We start from the raw sequence: 25,053 nt of genomic DNA, 5'->3' as shown, positions 1-25,053 counted from the left end.
CAGCGCAAAAATGCACACTTTTGCATTTCCATGCTAATATCCACTTCATGGGTCCCCAAACAGGTCGATGCCATGCCTGTGAATGGAGCTATGGGAAGAAGCAGATCCACTTTTCTCTGCCTGGGTAAAATACACAGGCAAACACTGCTTCAGGTGCCCCTTCCCTAAAACTTCTCTTCTTGCTCTACCTTCTTTCCATTCTCTTCATCTTTCCCTTTCTCCTACTGTCACATTAACTCATCCTGCTCTCCTCCCTATCTGCCATATCAATGTATTTATTTGTACATGGCAATCTCCCCTTATTTTTACCCTATGGTACAGTTGACCCAATTCTTTTAGTCCTCTGTCAAATGATACAATGTCTTCTCAATTCTGTGCAATTGCATTCTGTTTTTCTTTCCACTACTCATTTTCCCCCACCTTTTAGTTTCTACCATTTTTACTTCCGCCTGCCCCCACCCACACTGTGTATGCTTCCCCGGCATAAACAGTCCTCCTCTTAATTTTCCACCTGGCCCCCCAACACCCCACTCACACAAGGTCCTTGTTATGTTGTGATTCCCTGACAGGTACATGCAAAAAGTTTAAGGCAAGTGTCACAAGGGGCGGATCCTTGGTCTGCAGATAAATAGCGGCTGAGAATCCGCCCCTACACTTGAGCGCCTGTGCCCGGAAGCACTGCTTTGTCTTGGGTGCAGGCACACACAGCCAATTTCAGCCAGAAACTGGGTGATTTAAGAGTTTGCAGATGAAGCTGAATGTTATTCAATCACACTGCAATGCTAAGCTTTGCTTTACAGACATATGAATCATTTTGACACGTTTAGTACAAATTTCTGAAAATTACCCCAAAGCTTCCAATTTACAGCACCTTATGTCCCACATATCATTAGGAACCAAGCTACAACAGCCTAGATATTAACTGCCATTGCTCCGGTGCAGAGGTTAAAGCTATTAAAGGGGTTGTTCACCTTTGAGTTAACTTTTAGTATGGTAGAGAGGGATATTCTGAGAGAATTTGCAATTGGTCTTCATTTTTAATGAATTGTTTTTTAGTTATTTCATGTTCAGTTCAGCAGCTCTCCAGTTTGGAGCTTCAGCAGCTATTTGGTTGATAGGGTCCAAATTACCTTAGCAACAAGGCAGGGGTTTGGATAAGAGACTAAAATATGAATGGGAGAGAGAAAGGAGCCTCACAGAGCAATAGTTTTTTGGCTGCCTGGGTCAGTGACCCCTATTTAAACTGCAAAGAGTTGGAAGAAGAAGGCAAATAATTAAAAATTATAACAAATAAAAAATTACTATAACAAATTATGAAGACCAATTGAAAAGTTGCTTAGAATTGACCATTCCATAACATACTAAAAGTTAACTTAAAGGTGAACCACCTCTATAAAGCAAAGAACATATTATATACATTCTTGGCAATTACAGCCCTTGCCTGCCCGCATGTATTAGATATGTGCTTGAGATTCTAAGCATTAATTCTTATATTTATGTGGTAAACTAACTGGCCATTAGGCGGGGGTAGAATTATATTACGGAAATGGGGATTGGGAAGTGTTTATTTGTCTCATCTCTTGATAAATTACAATTCCCAGCGACCCCCCCACACACACACCCACCAATGTGGAATTGCCACGGAAACATTTATGTCACTCACATATGGTAAAAATCCAAAAGTACACAAAGGAAGATCCTACTATGTAAGCAAAATATTTAATCAAATATTTTAATGAGCTTTTGAAAGCACCCAGATGAGTGAGGTGCCAGGGTGTTTGTACTTGTACTTACCTGCAGGGGGCATGTTGGTACAGTCTGCTAGGGTTGTTCCTCTGTGTTGCACCGAACTCCTCCTGAGCTGCACGGCCCAAGCATCAATACGACTTGCTCACATGGTTCCTTCTCGCTTAGGTTTCAAATGTGAGAATCTGTCTCTTTCCCATCATGCACCTTTGATTCTGTGCCTTTTTCTTTCATAGACAGATCCCACCTGGAAGTTAAACAGACAGTTCAGCTTAAACTTTACCCATATTATCATACAGATGGCAACATTCTAACACAATTTGGATTTACTCTTCTCTGGAACTGCAGCCGCCTGGTTGCTAGAGCTTAATTACCCTAACAACCACACAGCAGTCTGGAAATAAGAATGGGATATGAATAGTTGATGGGCTGAAAACAAAAAGATGGATACAAATAATAACACTATTATTAATATACAGACTAATCAAGCCAGCCGAAGGCACAAGGGAGACTGTACAGAGTAATGGTAAAACCCTTAGTATCACCCCTATTGGTTTATATGGCAACTGCCCAGACCTGAGGGCCAAGTGACAGTGGCACGAAAACCAGGGGCACAGCAATTCTGTGGATCCCGGTGATTGCTATAGAGATGAATGGGGTTGATATAGAGCATAAAATCACTTGGAAAAAAAATATCCTAAATCCCCCTCTGTGCAATTACTCTAAAGCTGTACGTTACTGGCAGGGGTAATGGGGCAATAGAGGGTCCCGCGGGAGCGCATCTCTAACAAAATGGGCTTCAGCATAGTCTGAATAAAATCCATCCTTCCTATACACATTGCCTTTCTTCCCTATTAATAACACTGGCATCAAATACCAACTTTACTGGCCAGGTGGCACCCCCAGATACAGACATGGGGGCACATTGAGGGAAATCATAATAGAGATGGAAGAATGACAGAGAGACTTTATCTCCAGCCTTGTTTCTTTGGTACAAAAATGTTTTTCCTACCTCAACCTTTATAATACTGTGTAGCTTCTGGGGGTCAGTGACCCCAACAACAAGAAGGGAAATGCATTGACTGCACATATATTCTCAGCCTCCTGCCATATGATCACAGCCGCATATGAACTGGCATTTGGCTGCAAGCTGCCAGGGATACTATGCCTTGCAATGCCTATGTAAGCCAACTCCCTGGTAGCACGGGAGTAGAGCCTTCAAAAAAATATATTCCTAATATAATACTTCTATCTGCCTCAACAAACTATGTCTCCAGCCATTGCTAAACTACAATTTGCAGCATTCCCTATGATAACCAGTAGCTGAGTTGTAGTTCACTTAATAGCTAGTGGGCCCCCAGTCAGAGAAGATCTAAGCAGGGTCATCATCAGTAGGGATAGGGGAGCCCAGTCAGTGCAAGCTCAATTGTTCCCAAGTCTCACTATACAGCCAATCACAGTCCTGTATGTATCTGAGTATGTGTCAGTTTGGCAGTTATTGTGCTTCAGTGACATCACCAACGGCTCTCACAAACGGCAGTTATACCATTTCTGGATTCAGAGGTAAGTGGAGCAGATTAAGAAACTGGGGATTAAGCAATTTGGGGTTTTTGGCACCCATGATTTATAGAAGCTTATTAGTGGGGTCACACTCCCCCAAATTGCCCCCTGGAACCAAAGCTCCAAAAATTACCACCCCATTATCTCCTATTGGTATTGCCTGGGGAGATGCTTGTCATAATTTTGTCCGTTGGAAATGTCTGTCATCTTAACCAATAACATTTGCTGACAAAAAGGGGGGGGGGGATACATTTTAGGCAACTTTTTTATAGTAGCTTTTATAGTAGTTTGGGCAGTGGAGTCAAATATCCCAAAATTGTTCCCTGGCACCAAAGACCCAAAATTGTACCCATTGCTTGCTCTTGTTTTGGGAGATGTTAATCATGAAACTGCTGGAAATTGTCAGTGTGTTTGCCAAAAATGCAGAAAGTGTGTGTGGGGGGGGGGTAAATTTTAGGTGCAGCCATCAGGAGATACAAATGCAGAGGAGCCAATTAATTATGGGGTATGCCATTGTTAGCAGGAGTAAAACCTCAAAAAAAGTCGATTTTAATGTGCAGAGCTGCAGAACAAAAATGCAGTAGAAAATCATAATCACTGTATCATTAGCCCTAAACCTCTGCTTCTCTAGCTATAGCTGTACTACTTTTCCCAGCATCCCCTGTGGCTCAGTTGAAGTTCTAAAACATTGTGTATTTTGTGTTTGCTTACTGCTGCTTTTAAACTATTAGACCATTTAATCTACCTCTCTTTAGCTGTAACTGCCAACTGTCATTTGGACGTTAGGGTCCCACTCACCCTAGCAACGGTCAGTAGCCTTAGCACTAGAGTGGATGATGGATAAGGAAGAGTTAGTACAGTTAGTAGAATAAATGCTAAAGTGTTAGGATCCCTTGTGTTATGGGTGCAGGGGCACTAATCAGAGTAGAGCAGGTTATGGGGAGCAGACATGTTGGGTATGTGCAGGGAGAAGCAGGTTCTTTGAGGATATTGAGATGATCCCTGCTCTCAGTGCACAATGGGATCTGCAGTCTTGTCATAAGCCAGCTCTGACATTAGAGGCAAACCAATGCTAACTACCTCTTATGCCTGACATCAGAGTGCATTATGGGAGATAAAGGCTCTTTACAAGAGCCAGTGAGGAAAGTCTACATCCTGGATGACCATCATGTTTGTTAGCTAAATAGCACATACACACAAGCTATCAGGCTCATTTTCTTCTATAGTCTGAAAATGATTGAAAATTATGGGATCTGTACTTCATGCATTCCCATTTCTTTTGGAGTCAGAGTAGCTCATATTCTTTTATATAACAGAGGGGGTTATGTGCTGTATCCCTGGTTAATATTAGTTCATTTTAAGGCCCCCAAATTTAAAACAGGAGCAGTTTTGCAACTTTGTATTGATATTGCTTATCAGTCTGGATCCAATGGGCTACCTACTCTCCTGGGGTTCCAGAGGCGGCAGGGTCCACTGCCCCTTATATTCTCATCAATCCTTTATTTTATTTTCTTCCCATAGCGGTAAGTATTGCAAGCGACTTTGGTGATTAACAACGATATCGGCAATACCAAAGGGAGAAGAACAGCAAAGGAAAGAGGAGACTCGAGTGATTCCCTGCCCAGAGGATATTTTCATCTTCCCATTTGGGGTCCTCTGGACAAAGGTACTGGTCCTGCATTTCCCCCTCTATAATCTGAGTACGGTTATCTTTCCCTCTTGGATGTACCAAGCTGTTCATTATTTCTTTAGCGCCAGCTATTATTCATAATTCCTACCTGTAGATTTGTAAGATAGGGGCTTAGAGACCCCGGAGTAAGATTTGGGCCTGGTTCCCACCGTGCAACACTGCTATAGTTCCAGGGGTTTACCAACTAACACCAACTGGCCATGAAGGGGGGAAGAATTAAAATATGGAAGATAAATTGAAATTAGAATTTTTTTTAAAATGGGCTCATCTGTGGAGTTACAATTCCCAACATTCCACGGAAAGGGACATTAAGAAAGGTCACACTAGGAGAGCGAAATATTAAAGTAAATCACTTCACTGGTTCTGATGAGTGAGGTACCAAGGCGCAAGGGGTGTTCTTCTGTGTTGCACTGAACTCCTCCGCTGCTGCAGATACAGTGCTGCATGGCCCGAGCATCAAACCCTCACTCACATGGCTCCTTCTCACTCAGGATTCAACTGTGGGAAGCTGTCTCTTTCCCATCATGCACCTGTGATCCTTTGCCTTTTTCTTCCATAGACAGTTTAACCAGATCTAATCTGGAAGCAGAAAGACCAAAACAATTCTCATCAAGCTTAAACTGTACTTTTCATATCATACAGACAGAAGTGTTCCAACAACCACCACAGAGAATAAAATGTAATTTAAGCACGAACTTCACCTTTAAAATTAAAGAAACATTTATAGAATAAATAAGCTGGAGAAAGAGTTATATTTGTTCAGTGATTCATAAAGGTGTAGTTCACCTAGAATGTCCTATGATTAGCAGCTTTTTAACTTTTGTGAAAGTTGTAGTTTTACTGCAGCTAAAGAATAAAACTGTGCCTAATTGACCACTGACTTGGACATAACTAAATGACCCCATTGGCTGGCAGTGCTTCTGTTCCCTGCAGTATCACTGAGCATTAGAAATAGCGGCACTGCCCCCAAGGTAATTTACTGAAGGGCTCATACACTAACATGTATTGACAAATGCTGTAACTGTATAATGTTTAAACATGCATTTCCACCATTTGCATTGAAAGTTGTAAGAAATAATTGGCTGATATAAGTAGTCCTGGTTTAACGTCTGATAATGTCATTAGGTTGGGTTGCAAAACCCAACAGACTGTTCCTCATCCTCAGCTTATTATTCAGCTTCTTCTTCTTCTTCTTATTAGCGGAGCCACCAATCGCAAATCAGATGTCACTTGTTGGCTTTCATTGGGGAAATTAAAATGTCTGCCATTCAGACACTATTAAAACCAGGGTACCCAAACCTTGCACAGTGGTTTTTACTACATAACTGTGGTCCAAGGTTAGAAAAAGTGGGCCGAGCAAACAACAGATCAGATTCCATTCAGTGACTTCATGTTTTTTAACCCAACATGAAGTTTGTTCTCAAACTTCCCTTTCTTTTTTTTTTTAAAGTATTTATTTATTTTGTTTCAAAACAAACAAGACATTTAACATTCCTAACAATCGTTTCTTGTACAGCGTATTGAATCGTCAGTATATAGAGGATATCTATACAGAGTATAAATTGTACCAGGTTACCTAGAGATTGCACATTAAACAGGTTTCATCAAACTTCCCTTTCTAGTTACCACTTGAGCTTGTAGTTTTTTTTTTTTTTATCTCCAATAAAGCAGTGACTAATACCAACCTTTCTTTCCTGATACAGGAGATTCAAGATGGGTGCCAAGCTGTGTAACATCTTGCACCAGCAGCAAAACACTGAGGTAAGGCTGATGGAAATATAAAGCCATTGTTTCCTGCCTGAGGGTGAGGCCTTGCCACCAGATATAAAGGGGAACTGTCACTGCAAAGAAAATTCCTCCGCTTATAATAAATATTTAGTCAAATAGCTGTTTTTTGCAGTTCTTCACATGTTTATTAGTTTAACATTCACTAAAGTTTGAGCTGATTTCATTTTTTTCCGTTCTCTATAGGCTGAGGACACCAATCAGTGTTTTGATTATTCTGAGCTTTTAGCTATGAAACATCAGCTGGTAAGCACCATTCGAAAGGAGACACGCGTAGCAGCAGGGGCGGAAAACCTGTACCGGGCCACCAAGAACAGAAAGACCAAAGCCCAGGTGAAGGAGCTGAGGAAGAGCAGTGAGGAAAAGGTGAAAGCCCTTTACTCCTCTCTCCTCAAGCTCACTCAGGAGATAGCTCGGAAGGAAGCAGAGAACACTCGAGGTGAGCTACAACTATCTCTGGCCTCTTTCCTTTCCTATTTTCATTATATGTGGAAACTGTGTGGCACCATAACAGCACACCCACTACCACTTCATGGACATCACACTTAGTTCTGCATGAATATAAATTACTTTGCATTGACTTGGAAGCATTTGCATGTATATTTGAAAACAAAAGTCATAAAAATCAAGAAACAGCCCTTAAGCCTTAACCAGGTACAATTCTACAATGTGAAAAGAAACATGGGCATTTCAAATTGTCCTCCTTCGCATCCTCGGATTTAAGAATATCATGTATTTGAAACTCCTTATGTCTATCAAACTTGTTTTCCATAGTTTCAGATGCTGTACTGGAGACGACTGAGACTACAAATGACATCGATGTAGTTTTCCCAGCAGAGAAGGTCACTGGGCCTGAGGTTCCGGTCATTTCAGACACCGCCAGTGACTCTTCCCAAGTGAGTACATTACATTGACATTACATTTATGTCTTGGGCAGAGCACAAACATTTCCCCTTATCTTATCCTTGTGATCCTTTTTTGTTTGCAGCACCATCCTGATGATTCTGCTGAAGAACCGGGGCCAGAGATAGAGCAGCCCCAAGTTCCACCTGACAGGTAAGGATTTATTGGAGTTTCTCAGAGGCCAGATTAAATCCCTGCCCTATTCTTTCAAATAAGAGCAATACAATCTTAACAATAACTGTGTTATTCTTCCAATTAAAGTGAAGTACCTGTAGAGGAAAATGAAGATGCAGAAGAGGACAAATGGTAATATGAACATGCATTTAGCTGGGAGATTCCATTATACACAATATTATAGAGGGCCCCTATAATACTGTGCCCTCTATGAGATATGGCGGGGGTGCTACAGTATTGGGGATTATGGAGAATGAATCAGCTGAGGGAAGCAATAGGATAGCTTACAGGTAATCAATAACTAAGCAAGGGATTAAGAATGGACATTAACCTGTATTATACTTATAGTGACTTACCTGCAGAAGATGAGGAGGATGACGAAGAGGCCAATGTGGAACAACAGCAGCCTGAGAAAGAGGAAGACAGGTAAGATCACTCTTTATAGGCAAGGCTGCAGGTTAGCTTGCTTTCTATTATTAACTGTACATTTGCATTATAGTGATCTTTTACCACAATTACTTTATCCCAATAGCGACGTGCAAGTGCATGAAGGAGACTCCTCGGGAACATCACAGGGCCCTCACCCTGGTGATTATAGTCCAACTCAGAGGGATTGCCAGGCAGAGAAGCCATTAGAGGAGACCCAAAGCACTCAGTAAGACAAAACCTCAATACTGGAAATGAATAGTGTGTGTATATATATATATATATATATATATACTACGTTGCATAAGACACAATTTCTGTTTCTTCCCTTCCAGAGAGCTGCAGTTCTGCAGTTTTAATGCAACAGACTTTCGTCGCATTAAAGTTCTAGGCAGAGGAAGCTTTGGCAAGGTAAGTCATTAAGTCTCTAATTAGAATTTGGCAATATATACAAGGGAACATTCAGTGTCACTAAACTCACTCTCTTATGCCAGGTCCTACTTGTTGAGTACCTTCCGGCAAATATAATCTGTGCCCTGAAGGTGCTCAAGAAGGACAACATCAACAACGAAGAGGAAATTCAACGGTAAGCACATGGGGAATGATTGCATAATCTGATAGGCCTAAGCTTTTAATTGGCAGTCACTTTCTGTCTGTCAGTCTTTTTCATTTTATACACTTATCTCTTCACTTGCCTTCCTTCCATCCAGTTGCTTTTGTTACCATTATATTTTACTTATATTGCACTTATTTTCTCTTTCATCTTTCAGCATCTTAGCCGAAAAGCAGATTGGGCAGTTGGTGAATCCGGACAGGTTTTTAGTGGATTTATATGCCACATTTACCAGCAAATATCATCTATTTTTTATCATGGAGTTTGTTGCAGGAGGGACTTTAAGAACGCACCTGGAGAGCTGTGGGCACTTCGATCTGGAGAAAGCTACGTAAGTATAAATTAAGTTACACTAAATATTACATTTCCTATATGAAAGCAGCATATAATGATCAAATGTATTTTCCTTATGCTTGCAGGTTCTACGCTGCCTGTATTACCCTAGGTCTGTCGGCGATCCATACCAAACATGTCATACACAGGTAAGAGTTTATAAAGAGCTCGGTACCTTTAGGGTGAAGACACATGGAGCTACTAGTAGCAGCTACTTGTAGTGGCTACTAAAATAGACAATCCTGATCATTTACTGATAACAGTCTCAATATGTGTTTTAGCAGACGCAATTCTCATTATTGTCTATGGCAGGGTATTTTCTGTAGCGTTTCGTAGCCATGAAAAAGTAGCTGCTACTAGTAGCTCTGTGTGTCTTCACCCTTAGTGGCGAGTACAACCTGGAGTTTTGAAGCTGTTGCAGTTTTGCAGCAGAACAGCTACAGGTTGAAAGTCACTATTTAGAAGGTTATGGGAAGGAAATAGAACAAGAGGCAGAATTGTCTGGCAGCAGTTTTAATGTGTCATTATAATATCTCCATTTTGTTTGAATGCAGAGATTTAAAGCCAGGAAATCTACTCATAGATAAAGCCGGCTACTTAAAAATCGCCGATTTTGGCATGGGCAAAACAGGTAAGAGGGCCTTGTATAATTATCCAGCACAAAGTGGACTAATTTACGGTTTACACTGGCATTAATGCCTCAATAAATATCACTTACAATTTGGCTTTTTTTTTTTAAGGCATTGGATATGGAGACAGAACAAGCACCATACTTGGCACTCCAGCTTACATGGCACCAGAGCTCGTGAAGGAGGAGCAATACACAAGAGCTGTCGACTGGTGGGCTCTTGGAGTCATCGTGTATGAAATGCTCCTTGGAACAGTAAGTAGAAATTGCCACTGGTCAGTTATAGAGGGAGGTAATACAGAAATAAGTAGATCTACTGTTATTTATCTAACCTCATAAAGCACTCTCTCTTTATAATAATCCTGGTCCCCTAATACATTCTTATTATACAATGCAGAGACCCTTCACCGGAATGGACATAGATTTCATGTATGAGTGGATTGAGGAGGATGAGCCACACTATCCTGACTCCCTGGAACCACAAGCACTGAGCTTTATATCACAGGTAAGTAGCACAGAGCTATATGTTTATTACAACCAGCTCTTTAGCTCAGCGACCACTTTAAAATTTAACTCTTGAGTCTCCCCGATGCTTCTGTACATGTAACTGCCATTTTCTGTTCTTGTAGCTCTTGATGAAGAATCCAGAGGAGCGACTGGGTTCTACCCAGGATGATGCAGAGGATGTAGCTCATCATCCATTCTTTAATGTAAGTTCTCTGTCTCTAGTGTCATAATAATTCTTATATCTTCTGGGAAATACCCCTGGATACTATCTCAGGGGTACAGTCCTTTCATATCTTTAGCTTCTAAAAATGGCCGTAAGGTGCCATTTTCTGAAGATCTTTAAATAACTTTAAATAATTGTAAGCCCTACCAGGCATGGACCACCTTCCTACTTTGTCTCATACCACATGAAACGTATTCCCTGTGCATTTATATATATTTATTGTATTTATTTATTATAACACTTGTCCTCCCTGTGTGTAATTTTGTATTTTGTAAGATTGTACAGTGCTGCGTACCCTTGTGGCGCTTTATAAATAAAGTTATACATACATACATACAAATAACAAGCATTTTTATGGTACCTGTTTGCAGAACACAGCCTGGGATGACATCATTGATGGGAAGGCAACAGCCCCGTACGTACCCAGCCTCAACGGACCGGAGGATGTCAGCTATTTTGCTGAGAAGTACACCAAGCTGCCAGCCAATCTAACGCTGCCCAAAGGACCTTGTGCTGAAATTGCAGATGACATTGAAGAAGCCTTTCAGGACTTCAACTTTTCGGCATTTTAGGTCCTAATGGGATAATAGGTAAGAAAGGGCCTGAGTAAAAAGACAAATAGCACAAATCAGAAGAATAAATGCCCAGCATTAGGATTCTTTACGTTAAAGGTGCAGGGGAACTGATCAGAGCAGGGCTAGTTATGGGAATCAGGCACATTAGGGATTCTATGGGAATACTAAGGTGACCTCTGAGATGATTGCTCTTCTGCAATTATACATGAAAATTAATCACAAAAACCAAAATCACCAAAAAACTTGTTGATATAACAAGGTAACCAAAAGGGAGTGCATCCCCTAAGTGTTATAGAATATCTACAGGAATATCAATTGTAAAACTGTGTGGATTTAATTCTAAGTTTATTGTTTGGCTTTTATAGGCGTTTAGAAATGGCACCTACCAACAGCTCCATCAGCAGTTCCCAAAGTACCAAATACTGCAGTACCACCATTCAGGTACCACCTCTTCAAGTAAATGCAGTTCTATCAGCAGTGACCCTTCCACAAGCTACCTCAGGCCACCACCAATAGTGTGTTCAGGTAAAACCATCAGTGCATCTCCATCTATCCTCCATATTTCCACCAGTGCTTTCATCCAACTCTGTTCAACCAGCAGTGCCTCAACTTACATCTGCTGTAATTCCACCAGCCGTGCTCCCCTACTTACACAGCAATAACACCAGTAGTGCTCCCATGCACTTTCACCAGCGGTGCCTCCTCTGACAACCACCGCATTTCTACCAACGATGCCACCCCTGCCACCACCAGCAGGACCTCTTCTTTCAAACAGATATGGAATCATACACAGAAGCGCCCTAAAGCATTCGTTACACCCTGCATTCCTTTTCACTCCATCCATCAGACTGCAGAAGCCGGGGTCTGCAGACTGCCTGGGGTCCAATGGAATGGAAGGGAATGCAGCAGCTTAATGGCACTCATGTGTATGCTGCCATATCTTGGTTTCTTTAACAACAGTGCCTCTTTTTCCTTCCTCTGCAGCAGTGTCTCCTCTTACACTCACTGCAGTTCCACCAGTGATGCCTCACCTGCCACCTTCCGCAGTTCCACCACCAGTACCTCCTGTTTCAACCAAAATATGCCACCATAAACAGGAACACTACTTAATCATACAACAGAGTTGGCGCTCACAAGAAACAACCACCAATTTAAGTGATTTATAAAACAATTTATTAGTTATTTACAAAACAGAATCCTCATATAAAAAGTGCATCAATACATGACTTAACAATTCTTGTTTGGATGGGAAATACAATGTACATAATGAGAATAATTAATTTAAGAACAGACCCATATAATAAATCAGAAAGCTAATGAGTATAATAATTAAATAAATATATATAAATATATGGATTAAAAATGAGTGAACCACATTAGGGATAATTGCACTAGTATCTAATCCTCAATTTAAAATATTGTACATGATGCGACTTTACCATTAATCCGTCGCTAAATATAGCCAATAGTGAAGTACACACCAGTCCCTATAGAAACCTCACTCCAAAGTAAGCGTTTAACTTATATGTCTCTAAGGGTACTAGTTGAGACTTATAGCCTACAAACTCATATATGGCGTTAGCAGCAGGTATTATAAGGCACAATCCCCCACACTCTAGAGAATATTGAAAGGAACTACCCTCTGTCCCGGCCGGGAACTTACTATAGGGCACAGCCGATGGCGAATCCCGCTCCTACCTGTGGCGCAGCAGCGTTTCTCTCCTAGCGGTGACGTCACCTTCGTGAGTCACAGGTCAGGCTACGGGTCCTCACTGGCTTGTGAGGACCCGTAGCCTGACCTGTGACTCACGAAGGTGACGTCACCGCTAGGAGAAAAACGCTGCTGCGCCACAGGTAGGAGCAGGATTCGCCATCGGCTGTGCCCTATAGTAAGTTCCCGGCCGGGACAGAGGGTAGTTCCTTTCAATATTCTCTAGAGTGTGGGGGATTGTGCCTTATAATACCTGCTGCTAACGCCATATATGAGTTTGTAGGCTATAAGTCTCAACTAGTACCCTTAGAGACATATAAGTTAAACGCTTACTTTGGAGTGAGGTTTCTATAGGGACTGGTGTGTATTTCACTATTGGCTATATTTAGCGACGGATTAATGGTAAAGTCGCATCATGTACAATATTTTAAATTGAGGATTAGATACTAGTGCAATTATCCCTAATGTGGTTCACTCATTTTTAATCCATATATTTATATATATTTATTTAATTATTATACTCATTAGCTTTCTGATTTATTATATGGGTCTGTTCTTAAACTAATTATTCTCATTATGTACATTGTATTTCCCATCCAAACAAGAATTGTTAAGTCATGTATTGATGCACTTTTTATATGAGGATTCTGTTTTGTAAATAACTAATAAATTGTTTTATAAATCACTTAAATTGGTGGTTGTTTCTTGTGAGCGCCAACTCTGTTGTATGATTAGTTTGTTTTGATTGGGGATTAGTTCTGGAGGAAGGCAGCTGGTCACTTAACATATATAATTTAGTTTGGGCACTTTAGGGTCTAGTAAAGTAGATTCACATGTGATTAATTAACTATATTTGTTCACTCAGTGTTGTCCGAATTTAATAAAAAATTTTTTTTAGCCAAGCGCGGACAAGGTTTAGCACAAAAGGAACACTACTTAAGCTAAATGCAGGGTAGACCCTGCATTCCTTCTTACTCCATCCATCAGACTGCAGAAGCCGGGGTCTGCAGGCTGCCTGGGTTCAATGGAATGGAAGGGAATGCAGCTTTAACCCAGCATTTTTGTTATGCGGTCACATCACTCTTTTTGCCTCCCTCTCTTTACACTGTAATACAACCAGCAGTCTCTCCCTTTATAGTTTCACCAGCTATGCAATTTTTATGTTATTACATTTACCCCAGTTCAACCATTATTAGTTAATAAAATATATAATATATAATAGATAATAATTAGATAAGCGTTATCACCTCTTTTAAACCCAATATGGCACCATAAACAGAATCACTCTTAAGCTACACGGTAGACTCTCCTTTTTGCTCCATCCATCAGACTGCAGAAGCCGGGGTCTGCAGCGAGGGAATGTAGCCTTAACCCTGCAGCTTAATGGCACTCATGTATATGCTTCCATATCCCTTTCCCTCACCACCACTGCCTCCCTTTCCTTTCACTGCAATAGCACCAGTAGCGCCTCCCCTTACACTAACCCCTGTTACTCCCACGTTACCTCCTCTTTCAACCCAATATGGCACCATAAACAAAAGCACCCTTAGGCAAACTCGGTCAATCCTGAATTTCTTTTCATTCCATCCAGCACACTGCAGAAGCCGGGGTCTGCAGGCTGCTTAGAAGGAAATGCAGGATTCACCTTGCAGCTAAATGGTGCTCGTGTGTATGCTTCCATATTGTTTACTGTTTCCCCCTACCCTTGGTTTAATTGGGCGCATTTGATCCTGGGAGAAATCCGATTGCCGTTAAGGAGTCAGGAAGGAATTTTTCCCTCTAGTGAAGCAGATTGGCCCAAGCTTCAAGAGGTTTTTGCCTTCCTTAGGACCAAAATAGCCCAATCTATTAATTTTAATAATTATTAATCATATTTTCTATAAAATCTATAAGTTTCAAATTATTATTAATAAAACTGTGCTGTCACAGGTTTACCATCAAGCCACTGTGTGTATGTGTCTTTATTCTGGGTATTGGTGTCATTTTGAAGGAATAACATATAGTAGGTTAGAGAGTGAGAGAATGGATCAAATGAAGAAACAGTGAAAGGTTCAGTACCTGCGAGTGACAGGTGCCCTCCTCCTGTGGGTATTGGCTGCTCTACCAAGCATTCTCACACTGGCCTAACAGGCTGAAGATTCTGTTTATAATGGTCATTCTTGGAATCCTCCACCATTCCCCATCATGGGATGAAGGCTGTATGCTTAGTGCAGCAACTTGGACATATATCCACATTCAAAAAGCTGGGGGGGGAAGAAAAAATAATTAATCAAAAAACTCAAACCAGGATTTAATGTGATACGGACACACTTGAATTTATCACAGTTATGGCATATCCTTATAAAAGGGAAAAAAATAACACAATGTTTTGACTGCATTTTAGTTTAATTAGGAATGGATTCTTTTCTCCGTTTCATAGTCTGGGTTATCAGGTGCCCCCTCATAGGGAATGTAATGTAGTTGCAGATTATATTCATTGGGTAGATGAGAAGATGCGGGAATTGCATTAACCAGGCAAGGAAATAGAATAGGAAATCTTCTTAGGATTTGTCAAATGCTTCCATGTTTGGTAGGGAATGCTCATGTCTTTAGCAGGTGCCCATTGTATTGCCTGTAACTTCTCCCCTATCCTATCCTGGCAGTTTTCCAGTCCAAGCCTGCCTAGGTCAGTCCAGGACTGTCCTCTCACAGAGTGGGATGTCACATCAATATAATCAGAAACCTAATTATAGTGGCATAACTATCGGAGGGTATAGAAGCAGGGTGTAGCACAGGTTTTGTAAATATCGTACCTATAGTACCCAAATCTGATGTAATACATTTGCTTCCTCATTATGTCACATGAAGAGGTCGAAGGTTGTGGCTGAATAAAACAGGTAGAAATAAAACTAGTAAATTGGAGGTCCTTTAAAAGGGGTTGTTAACCATTAACCTGTAACTCTTAGTATGATGTACAAAGTATTATTCTGTGACAATTTGCAATCAGTCTTCATTATTTATTATTTGTAGTTTTTTTTACTTATTTTACTTTTTGTTTAGAAGCTCTATAGATTGGAGTTTCAGAAGCTATCTGGTTGCTAGGGTCCAAATTACCTTTGCAACTATATATATATATATATATATATATATATATTCCTAACCTGCTTCTGATTGAGAGCAGATATACTGACATAGGTATGCTGTTACTGTACCTTTAACAGGTGGTACCTGGGGTACACAGGGTAGTCCAAAAGTGAAGGAGTGGTTCTACCGGATGTTGAGTCAAGGTACCTATGCCAATGTGGTTGCTCCAACCAGCACTACGGAAGTTGTCTATAGACTGCAATGTAGCAGCCTTTTCTCAAATATAGTACACATCTAGAAATTAAAGGTGCAAAAGTGAAAACGTCTCCCCCTTGCATAACATGCCTCTAGCATTTAAAGTCTCTTGATGAGATAACAGATTTGTGGAGGGAGCTGGGCTAGTTAGTGACCATAAAAATACTAAGTGGCCTCTAATTCCCCTTACATGTTTGGGTCTTGGAATCATGTTCTTACAATTTGCTCTCTTTGCTGCTGCCTAAATCACCAGCACAGAAAGATGTATCCTTTATGTATAATTAACAAACAGCATACTTCAATATAGAAAATAAACCACATTGTGATTAAAAATCATTTTTTCTCTTTGTTAAGATGCAGGGGCTTCCCAGTCAGTAGCTTGGCTGCCTGCAAATTGAACTATACACAGACCTGGGGCATAACTTTGAGGGGCAAGCATCCCAACCCCTGCCATAGCAACAAAATCATGGGCAACCCACTACCTGCCAATTTAAGGTGATTCCTAAAGTGTCTGTTAACTATGGAAAGGGTGACAATACATTTCTATATTAAGAAGAAGGAATATTTTCCCTTAATTTTTTTAAAAAAGAACAAAGGGCACAGTAGAAAAAGCGTAAGACTATGATTGCGGTGGCAGAAAAAGTCTGTCTCCAGTGTTTCCAGTACCAGTAATTACTGTGTTCGGTAATTTTGTGAAGGCATAGCAGACGATGGGGGCAGAAAAAAAACTGCTGTTGTAACCCATAGCTACCATTGAGAAATTAGCAAAGATAAGTCATCCTCTTATCTACAAGAGCTTTTTGGATGATTTCTAGCTATGCCCATACACATCCTAGCCATGGTCTATTATGAGGTATCAGCTGAGGGGGTTATCCACAGAGGATTCAACAATTCCCCATAGGGAGATTAGTCACCAGTCGTTAAATCTCCACTACTGCCAGAGACCAAAATGCCTTCCCATGTTCAATAAAGTGAATGCCAGTGGGAAAGCATATGCAGCATTTTATTTTCCAGCGACGGCCAAAGTTTCCTCCTGCAGGATAAAAAAAAAAGCAAAAGGGATGCCGTAATGCACATGAGACTATGGTAAATATATGAGAACAAAATTCACAAGAACATAAGAAGACATTTTACAGAAAATTAAGAAATACTTTTGTGGCTACACATTAATTCCCACATACTTAATTAAAGGAGAAGGGAAGCTACTGAGGCAGTATATTGCCAATAGATTGACCACAATAGTGCAAGATAGAATTCTATATTTATTCCGTAGAATGCTTTACCATACCTGAGTAAACAGCCCTAGAAGCTCTTTCTGTTTCTTTAGGATAGCAGCTACCACATTAGGTTGGTGTAGGGTTACCACCAGGCCGGTTTTCACTGGCCCAGACGGTTAAACACTAGCTACGGCCGGGCCAGAGTTACAAATTTCTTTAAAAACCTGACTCTGATTATTGCCCCCTTACTGTCTACAACATGCCCATAATGGTCCCTTACCCCTTTGGGTGATAGCAGACAGGAGCCCTACTGCGGGTGACTCACCTCCCGAAAATGCTTTTCCAGTGTCAATAATGTAGATCGACCAGTGGAAAACCATGAAAGTTGCTTTGGCTTTCCCAATTTGCTGAAATTTGCCTGTGGTGACTACGGAAAACGAATCGATGTGTATGTTTTCCCACCCACAATTTACATTATTGCCAAAGAATTTGAGAGATATGTCACCTGCGGTAGCGCAGATTCAACAAAAAGGCTACAAATCTCTCCATCGGCCATCACCCTTAGGAGTAATCTTCCTGCAACTTTGCAACTGTGGTCAGCAGAGCTAGGATTCTGTGTGTCACAGTCTTTCACTTGATTGCTGAAGGCCAAGGGTCTAACTCTGGATACCCAGGCCCTTCTGCCACCCACACCTGAAGGCCCCGCAATAGTGGGACAGAAAATAGGGTGGCAGAAACCTCCAATCACCCCTGGTGTGCTCTGTGGTAGGGGGTCTCGGTTTCTCCTTAGCCCCCTCACTCTGTGCTGCTTCCACTGTATTCACTTCTTACACAGCTCTTAAGCAGAGATTTTCTCTGCAAAGGTGTTTTTTTTTTTTTAAAAAAAAAAGTTAAAAAACAATTCTAAAGTAACAGCATGACAATATTTACATTGCAGCACTGGCAATAATCTGCAACCTGATCTGTTTCCCACGGTATGCTTTTTATTCAATTTACAGTCACATCTTCACTTATGTAATGTCTTCTCATAGCCACTAGGTGGCAGTTTTAACTATCCAGGTACTAAGTGACTGGGCAACCAAGGTAAAATTACTTTTGGTGCAAAATTCTTGCAAAATTTCCAGCAGAACAGACATTGTATTCCCACATATTACCTTCAGAACATTAAGCAACTTGACTGCTTAATGTTCTGAAGGTAATATGTGGGAATATAATGTCTTCATAAACATTAAATTCCCCCCAATACATTTTCTAAATAGCAGAATGCTGTAAATAACTTTAGCAATTTAACAAATATGGAGCAGTTTGCTTTTATATTCTACCTGCTAAAACAAGATGTTCCATATATAGGCATCTATGTAAAGGCAATTGATCCTCACTAAGATGTTAACCTGTAGAAAGACATGGATAACAACTTACATTTCATATTCAACGTTATGGTAACTTCCAGTATGATGTAGATGTAGAACTCCTCTTGCTCTCAATGCCTCATTCTCTTTCTCTCTTGCAGCTGGGCCCTTATAGGCATAGTGAAGGTAGAGGGTCTTTAGGTTAAATTCAGTCCCTTACAATTTCAGAGGAAATCTTGGGTGCCAGGGGTTCTTAAACAAAAAACAACACAGTTATTGAAAAAGAAAAGAAAAAGAAGGTATGTCACTTATTAGACTGAACATTGATATCACATTATGCAGCATCTATCACTGATAGATCATTCCATCTCATCAAATATACAATGGAGTGTCAGCTCCTTCACAGGGTAATCTTACAATGGGCATTTAGCCATACTGTTCTAGAAAATTCAGCGATTGCCTCCCATGGAATATAAACTAACTTGGATCCCTTTTCTCTGAGGTCTCTACTCGGTGTCACAAAAGGAACAAATCCCACACTGTTTAGCCCTTCTCAGTGGAGCACAGGCTTGCTCATACTTAATAACTAAATACCCTGCCGGTCTCCCATACCTTTAGTGTGCTAAGACAGGAGCTAGACTTAGACAATAACTAAACAATGGTGATTCTCACAGTCCCCTACCCAATTCCCACTAAGGTGTTTGGTCTAGCTTAAGGCTTCTCATTAATCAGGGCTCCTGCCCCCCGTCTCTCCCTGAGGCCTCTCTCTTCGAGCAGTCCAGCAGCACCCACCCCAGCTACACAAAGTGGGGTCCAAAGGGGAATCTGGGTATCACCCTCTCTTCACAGATGGAACACACCCCTCAAACAGGGCACTGTCATGGAGCTTGGGGTGCAACAAATCCCATACCACAACCAATCAAAACTAATTTGCATATTAAAAATTGCAATATTAAAATCTAAATGTATTTCCTCTGTGAACATTTGTGGCATTCAGTTGTTCAGGCTTTAAAGCCCCATGACTGGGTACTGGATAACTCTGGCCAACCCTGAACCTGCAAAATGGCTTTGGGTGCTCTCTCAATTTAGGGGCTTTTACTGGGGGCAGGGTTAAGTTTAGGTAGGCAAACTATATATTGTTTTTTTCAGGAGAACCTGAGCTTTCCAAATCTGCCTGAGTTTTTGTGTATTTCCACTTCTGGAACAAGATTTAGAGCTTGAAATACAAAAAAAAAAAATATTTTATTTTATGGACAAAAATTCAACTGATTTGGAAAGCCTCATATCTCTCGAACGTGCCAATACCTGATATGTACAGTTTTATGGAGATTTCTGACTTCTATACTCTCAGCAACTCGCAAAAACTCCCAGCAGTAAATTACTACATTTTCAAAGCATTACAGCAGAATACGTCATATTTTAGATTCCAAAGCCAAAAATCCCGGAACATTAGGTTTACCCCAGGAAACCATATATTTTTGAAAAGTACACATTCTGACAAATCCGAAATGGGTAACCATGTCTTACAACTCCAAAGTACCAAACGTCAATGCTTTACTGAATTTAGCAGTTTCAATAAAAGAAATCTCCCACATAACATAAGGTACCAAGAAAACACACCCTAAATTTGAAAGCCAAGGGTCCACTGAACAGTTTGATGCCTATTGTGCATAGGATCACCAATGTATCTGGCATTTAGAGACCCCATAAGTAAGTTAGTGCATAGAAATTGCCCCAGAGATCTCTTTAGCTACTGAAAATGCAACATGTTTACTGCATTATCTGTGGGGTAAAAACACAAAAAATACATTGACCCCCCCAGAAAACCATATATTTTCGGAAAGTACACATTCGGGCGAATTCAAAATGGGCACACATGTCTTTCTATTACAAACTACAGAGTCGCAATGCTTTCCCAAAATTGCCAGTTTTAATGAAATACCTGAAAATCGCATCAAACCTTCCAATTTCAAGCACCTTATCTCCCACATAACATAAGGTACCAAGAAAACACATCCTAAATATGAAAGCCATGGGTCCACTGAACAGTTTGATGCCCATTGTGCATAGGATCACCAATGTATCTGGCATTTAGAGACCCCAAAAGGAAGTTAGTGCATACAAAGTGTATACGCTGCAATATAAGGGCTCTGGCGGCTCATGGCAACTCGGGGAGATTAGTCGCCCGTGACAAGGGAGTTTTGTCGCGGGCGACTAATCTCTCCGTGTGCCAGAGCCCTAAGCTACCGGCATGTGCATTATGTGCCCCCTAACAGCACAGAGACCCTAGAAAACTATACATTTTCCGAAAGTATACATTCTGACAAAACAAAAATGGGTAAATACCGTATTTTTCACCATATAAGACGCTCCGGAATATAAGACGCACCCAATTTTAAAGGAGGAAAATCTAGAAAAAAAAGATTCTGAACCAAATACTGTAGTAAATCTTTTCAAACACCACTGTTTAGAAAAAAAACGCTGACTTGGACAAAAAAATAATCCCATAATGCAGCTCTCCTTCAGCAAAAGCAAGATCTGAGCATGCGTACAATATACCGTATATACTCGAGTATAAGCCGATCCGAATATAAGCGGAGGTACCTAATTTTACCTAAGAAAACTGGAGTATAAGCCTAGGGTGGGAAATGCAGCTGCTACTGCTAACTTTTTTTTTTTTTTTTACTGTCAGGCAAGTTTGGGAAGGCTAAGGAAACTGCCATCCTGCTGTGTGACATGTCATGTGACATTGTTCTGGGTTTACTTTTCAGTTAAGTTTGTTCATTTTCATAAAAATAAAAAAAAATGAATAAAGCTAAAAATAAAACTTACAAATTTATTTTTGGGGTTTACATCACCTTTAAGAAATGACAAGAAAAGTTCTGTGCAATAGAGTACCCTGAGCTATGAAGCAATGTGTCGCTGGGAAACTCTAATACAGGGCTACAACAAGGCAGTGCCTGGGTGTCAGCCGGTGTTTATGGAGACTCCCACAATGAATGACAGGGAGACATGGCTGCCACAGAGCCGCCAGGTGAGTGGCCATATAGAGAAGATAGAAGCAGCTACAAAGCTTCTTCCTACCGAAGCTGTTCTTCCTGCTGACAGTCAGCCGGTGCAGCTCGTCCCCGACCATCCTGAGCCGGGCGGCAGTTACATGTACCCGGGAACAGATATCTCCCGGCCGCCCATTGCTGCACACACACGCCTCTGGCAGGCTGGCACGGAAAGGCAGCGGCGACTCCCTTCTTCTCCCACTGAGATGAAAGCAGCAGCTGCGCAACTAAAGCCGGACACGGGGGGGGGGGGGTGCGAGCGAAAAGGCGCGCCGGAAGAGCCTTCCAAAAATGTGTATTTGCCGTATAAGACGCACCAACTTTTCCCCCCCAGTTTTGGGGAAGAAAAAGTGCGTCTTATACGGCGAAAAATACGGTACATCTTTTTACTGCAAACTACCAAACTACAAAGCTATGCTAAACAGAACGGTTTTTATGACATTTCTGAAAATCATCACAAAGCTTACATTTTACCACATTATGCACCCCCACATTTTGTAACGTATCAACATAAAACATTCTAAATATGAACGCCAGGGGTCTACTGAACAGTTTGATGCCCTATGTGCATAGATTTACCAAACTATGTGGTGTACAGGGGCACCCAAGTAAAAATAATGCATATGAATTTTCACATAAGACGCTCCTACTCATGCAGTTTTTGCACCCGGTATGTGTATTATGTGCCATAAGACCCCCTAACAGTACGGAGACCCTAGAAACCCATATATTTTCTGAAAGTACACATTCTGACAAAACAAAAATGGGTAAATACAACTTAAACAGAAAGGTTTTTGTGACATTTCTAAAAATCGTCACAAAGCTTGCATGTTGCCTCATTATGTACCCCCACATTTAGTAACGTACCAACATAAAACACTCTAAGTATGAACGCCAGGGGTCTACTGAACAGTTTGATGCCCAATATGCATAGATTTACCACATTATGTGGGGTACAGAGAATGCCAAATTGAAATACAGCAGACAAAATGTCCATGTGCACATGGAACATGTAACAAAGAACAATGTGAAATACAATAAAATTGGTAAGAATAAAAATAAAATCACTAAAATCATTTTTTTTGCCTAATAATATCTGCGGTCAGAATAACAGTTTGAGTATTTTGGCTTGGGTAAATAAGTTTTACAGACAAAATCAAGCAAACAACAACTGTGCATAACTGAAAATGCAATACAATGGCTAAAAATGCAATAAAATACACAAAAATGCACCAAAATCACAGAAAATGTACAAACCAGATTCCAAAAAAGTTGGGACACTAAACAAATTGTGAATAAAAACTGAACGCAATGATGTGGTGGTGCCAACTTCTAATATTTTATTCAGAATAGAACATAAATCACGGAACAAAAGTTTAAACTGAGAAAATGTACCATTTTAAGGGAAAAATATGTTGATTCAGAATTTCATGGTGTCAACAAATCCCAAAAAAGTTGGGACAAGTAGCAATAAGAGGCTGGAAAAAGTAAATTTGAGCATAACGAAGAGCTGGAAGACCAAATAACACTAATTAGGTCAATTGGCAACATGATTGGGTATAAAAAGAGCTTCTCAGAGTGGCAGTGTCTCTCAGAAGCCAAGATGGGTAGAGGGATCATTTAAAATGGAGTGTGGCAAAATGGAAGACGATTCGAAGTTCTTTTTGGAAATCTGGGACGCCATGTCATCCGGACCAAAGAGGACAAGGACAACCCAAGTTGTTATCAACGCTCAGTTCAGAAGCCTGCATCTCTGATGGTATGGGATTGCGTGAGTGCGTGTGGCATGGGCAGCTTGCATGTCTGGAAAGGCACAATCAATGCAGAGAAATATATTCAGGTTCTAGAACAACATATGCTCCCATCCAGACGTCATCTCTTTCAGGGAAGACCCTGCATTTTTCAACAAGATAATGCCAGACCACATTCTGCATCAATCACAACATCATGGCTGCGTAGGAGAAGGATCCGGGTACTGAAATGGCCAGTCTGCAGTCCAGATCTTTCACCTATAGAGAACATTTGGCGCATCATAAAGAGGAAGGTGCGACAAAGAAGGCCCAAGACGATTGAACAGTTAGAGGCCTGTATTAGACAAGAATGGGAGAGCATTCCTATTCCTAAACTTGAGAAACTGGTCTCCTCGGTCCCCAGACGTCTGTTGAGTGTTGTAAGAAGGGCAGATGCCACACAGTGGTGAAAATGGCCTTGTCCCAACTTTTTTGGGATTTGTTGACACCATGAAATTCTGAATCAACATATTTTTCCCTTAAAATGGTACATTTTCTCAGTTTAAACTTTTGTTCCGTGATTTATGTTCTATTCTGAATAAAATATTAGAAGTTTGCACCTCCACATCATTGCATTCAGTTTTTATTCACAATTTGTTTAGTGTCCCAACTTTTTTGGAATCCGGGTTGTAGTAGAAACACCAAAATAATACACAAAAGGTATTTTTACGAATTTTAGCGAATACGCTATCCGCAATGGCAATAAAAAAAATTTTCAGGCAAGAATAAAAACGATGCGATTAAAAAAAAGTGTGTGTGTACACTAGGTAAAATGTGTTTGTATGTGGCACTTACCTGGGCAGAAGAAGCTGAAAATCACAGGAGAGACATCAGGCACAGCAGCCGATTCAGTGAGTGGGCGGTGCAGGAAGGGGGGGGGGAGCGGAGGAAGGGAGAGGGGAGAAGAAAAAACCAAACACTTGTTTGGCTTTTCCTATGGGGCCCCTGGGCGATCGCGCCCCAGGGGCCACTCGTTCCCTGCCTCTGCTTGTTGCCTAGGGGCTGGAGAACGAGCAGGGAGCTTAGAAGCGGCTTGAAGTGCAGCGGGACGTAGAGTCCTGTGGCGCTTAGGTACTTTTATACACAGGACGTAGATTCTACATCCTGTGGCACTAAAAGGGTTAAATGGCCATAGCCATAGAACTCCATGGCTGGATATTTTCTATTTACAAAGCACCTGGAAACATATAATCAGTGGTTTTGGCAACTCTTTTGTGCCGGCAATGTAGATTCTACATCAATGGCAGTTAAGGGTTGAATTGTTTGTTACGGGCACAAGCAGCTGTCGGTCTTTCTAGACATATGGGATTACGAAAGTTTGTTACTTAATATAGGTGAGTACATGGTGAGGTATAGGTGAGTACATGGTGGCTCAGTAGGTAGCACTGCTGACCTTGCTACTCCGTGTGGATCTGGCCATTTATGACCCCTTTTACAGTTTTAATGCAA

The 25,053-nt window shown here is 41.0% G+C and overlaps 1 long non-coding RNA gene across 9 annotated transcripts in view; it reads right to left on the bottom strand.

Annotated features, from left to right (window-relative positions):
* LOC116406542 overlaps positions 1–25,053 on the bottom strand; it is a 56,518-nt gene that overhangs the window by 29,923 nt on the left and 1,542 nt on the right. For 2 of the 9 annotated variants that reach the window (XR_004219528.1, XR_004219527.1), the window contains exons 2-9: positions 18,829–19,010; positions 16,066–17,225; positions 15,667–15,737; positions 14,933–15,117; positions 10,950–11,190; positions 8,215–8,265; positions 5,355–5,575; positions 1,795–1,993 (exon numbers count right to left, since the gene is read on the bottom strand). This is a non-coding gene — a long non-coding RNA (uncharacterized LOC116406542). Of the gene's footprint in view, positions 1–1,794; positions 1,994–5,349; positions 5,576–6,681; positions 6,838–8,214; positions 8,266–10,949; positions 11,191–14,932; positions 15,118–15,666; positions 15,738–16,065; positions 17,226–18,828; positions 19,011–24,399; positions 24,452–25,053 lie in introns of those variants that run through there. The other 7 variants (XR_004219533.1, XR_004219531.1, XR_004219526.1 and 4 more) reach the window with 7 other exon arrangements.

Source organism: Xenopus tropicalis, chromosome 8 (genome assembly GCF_000004195.4).
Source record: "Xenopus tropicalis strain Nigerian chromosome 8, UCB_Xtro_10.0, whole genome shotgun sequence".
In the NCBI taxonomy this organism is placed as follows: domain Eukaryota; kingdom Metazoa; phylum Chordata; class Amphibia; order Anura; family Pipidae; genus Xenopus; species Xenopus tropicalis.
Note: the sequence above shows the minus strand (reverse complement) of the source record. Positions and strands in the feature narration are given on the sequence as shown.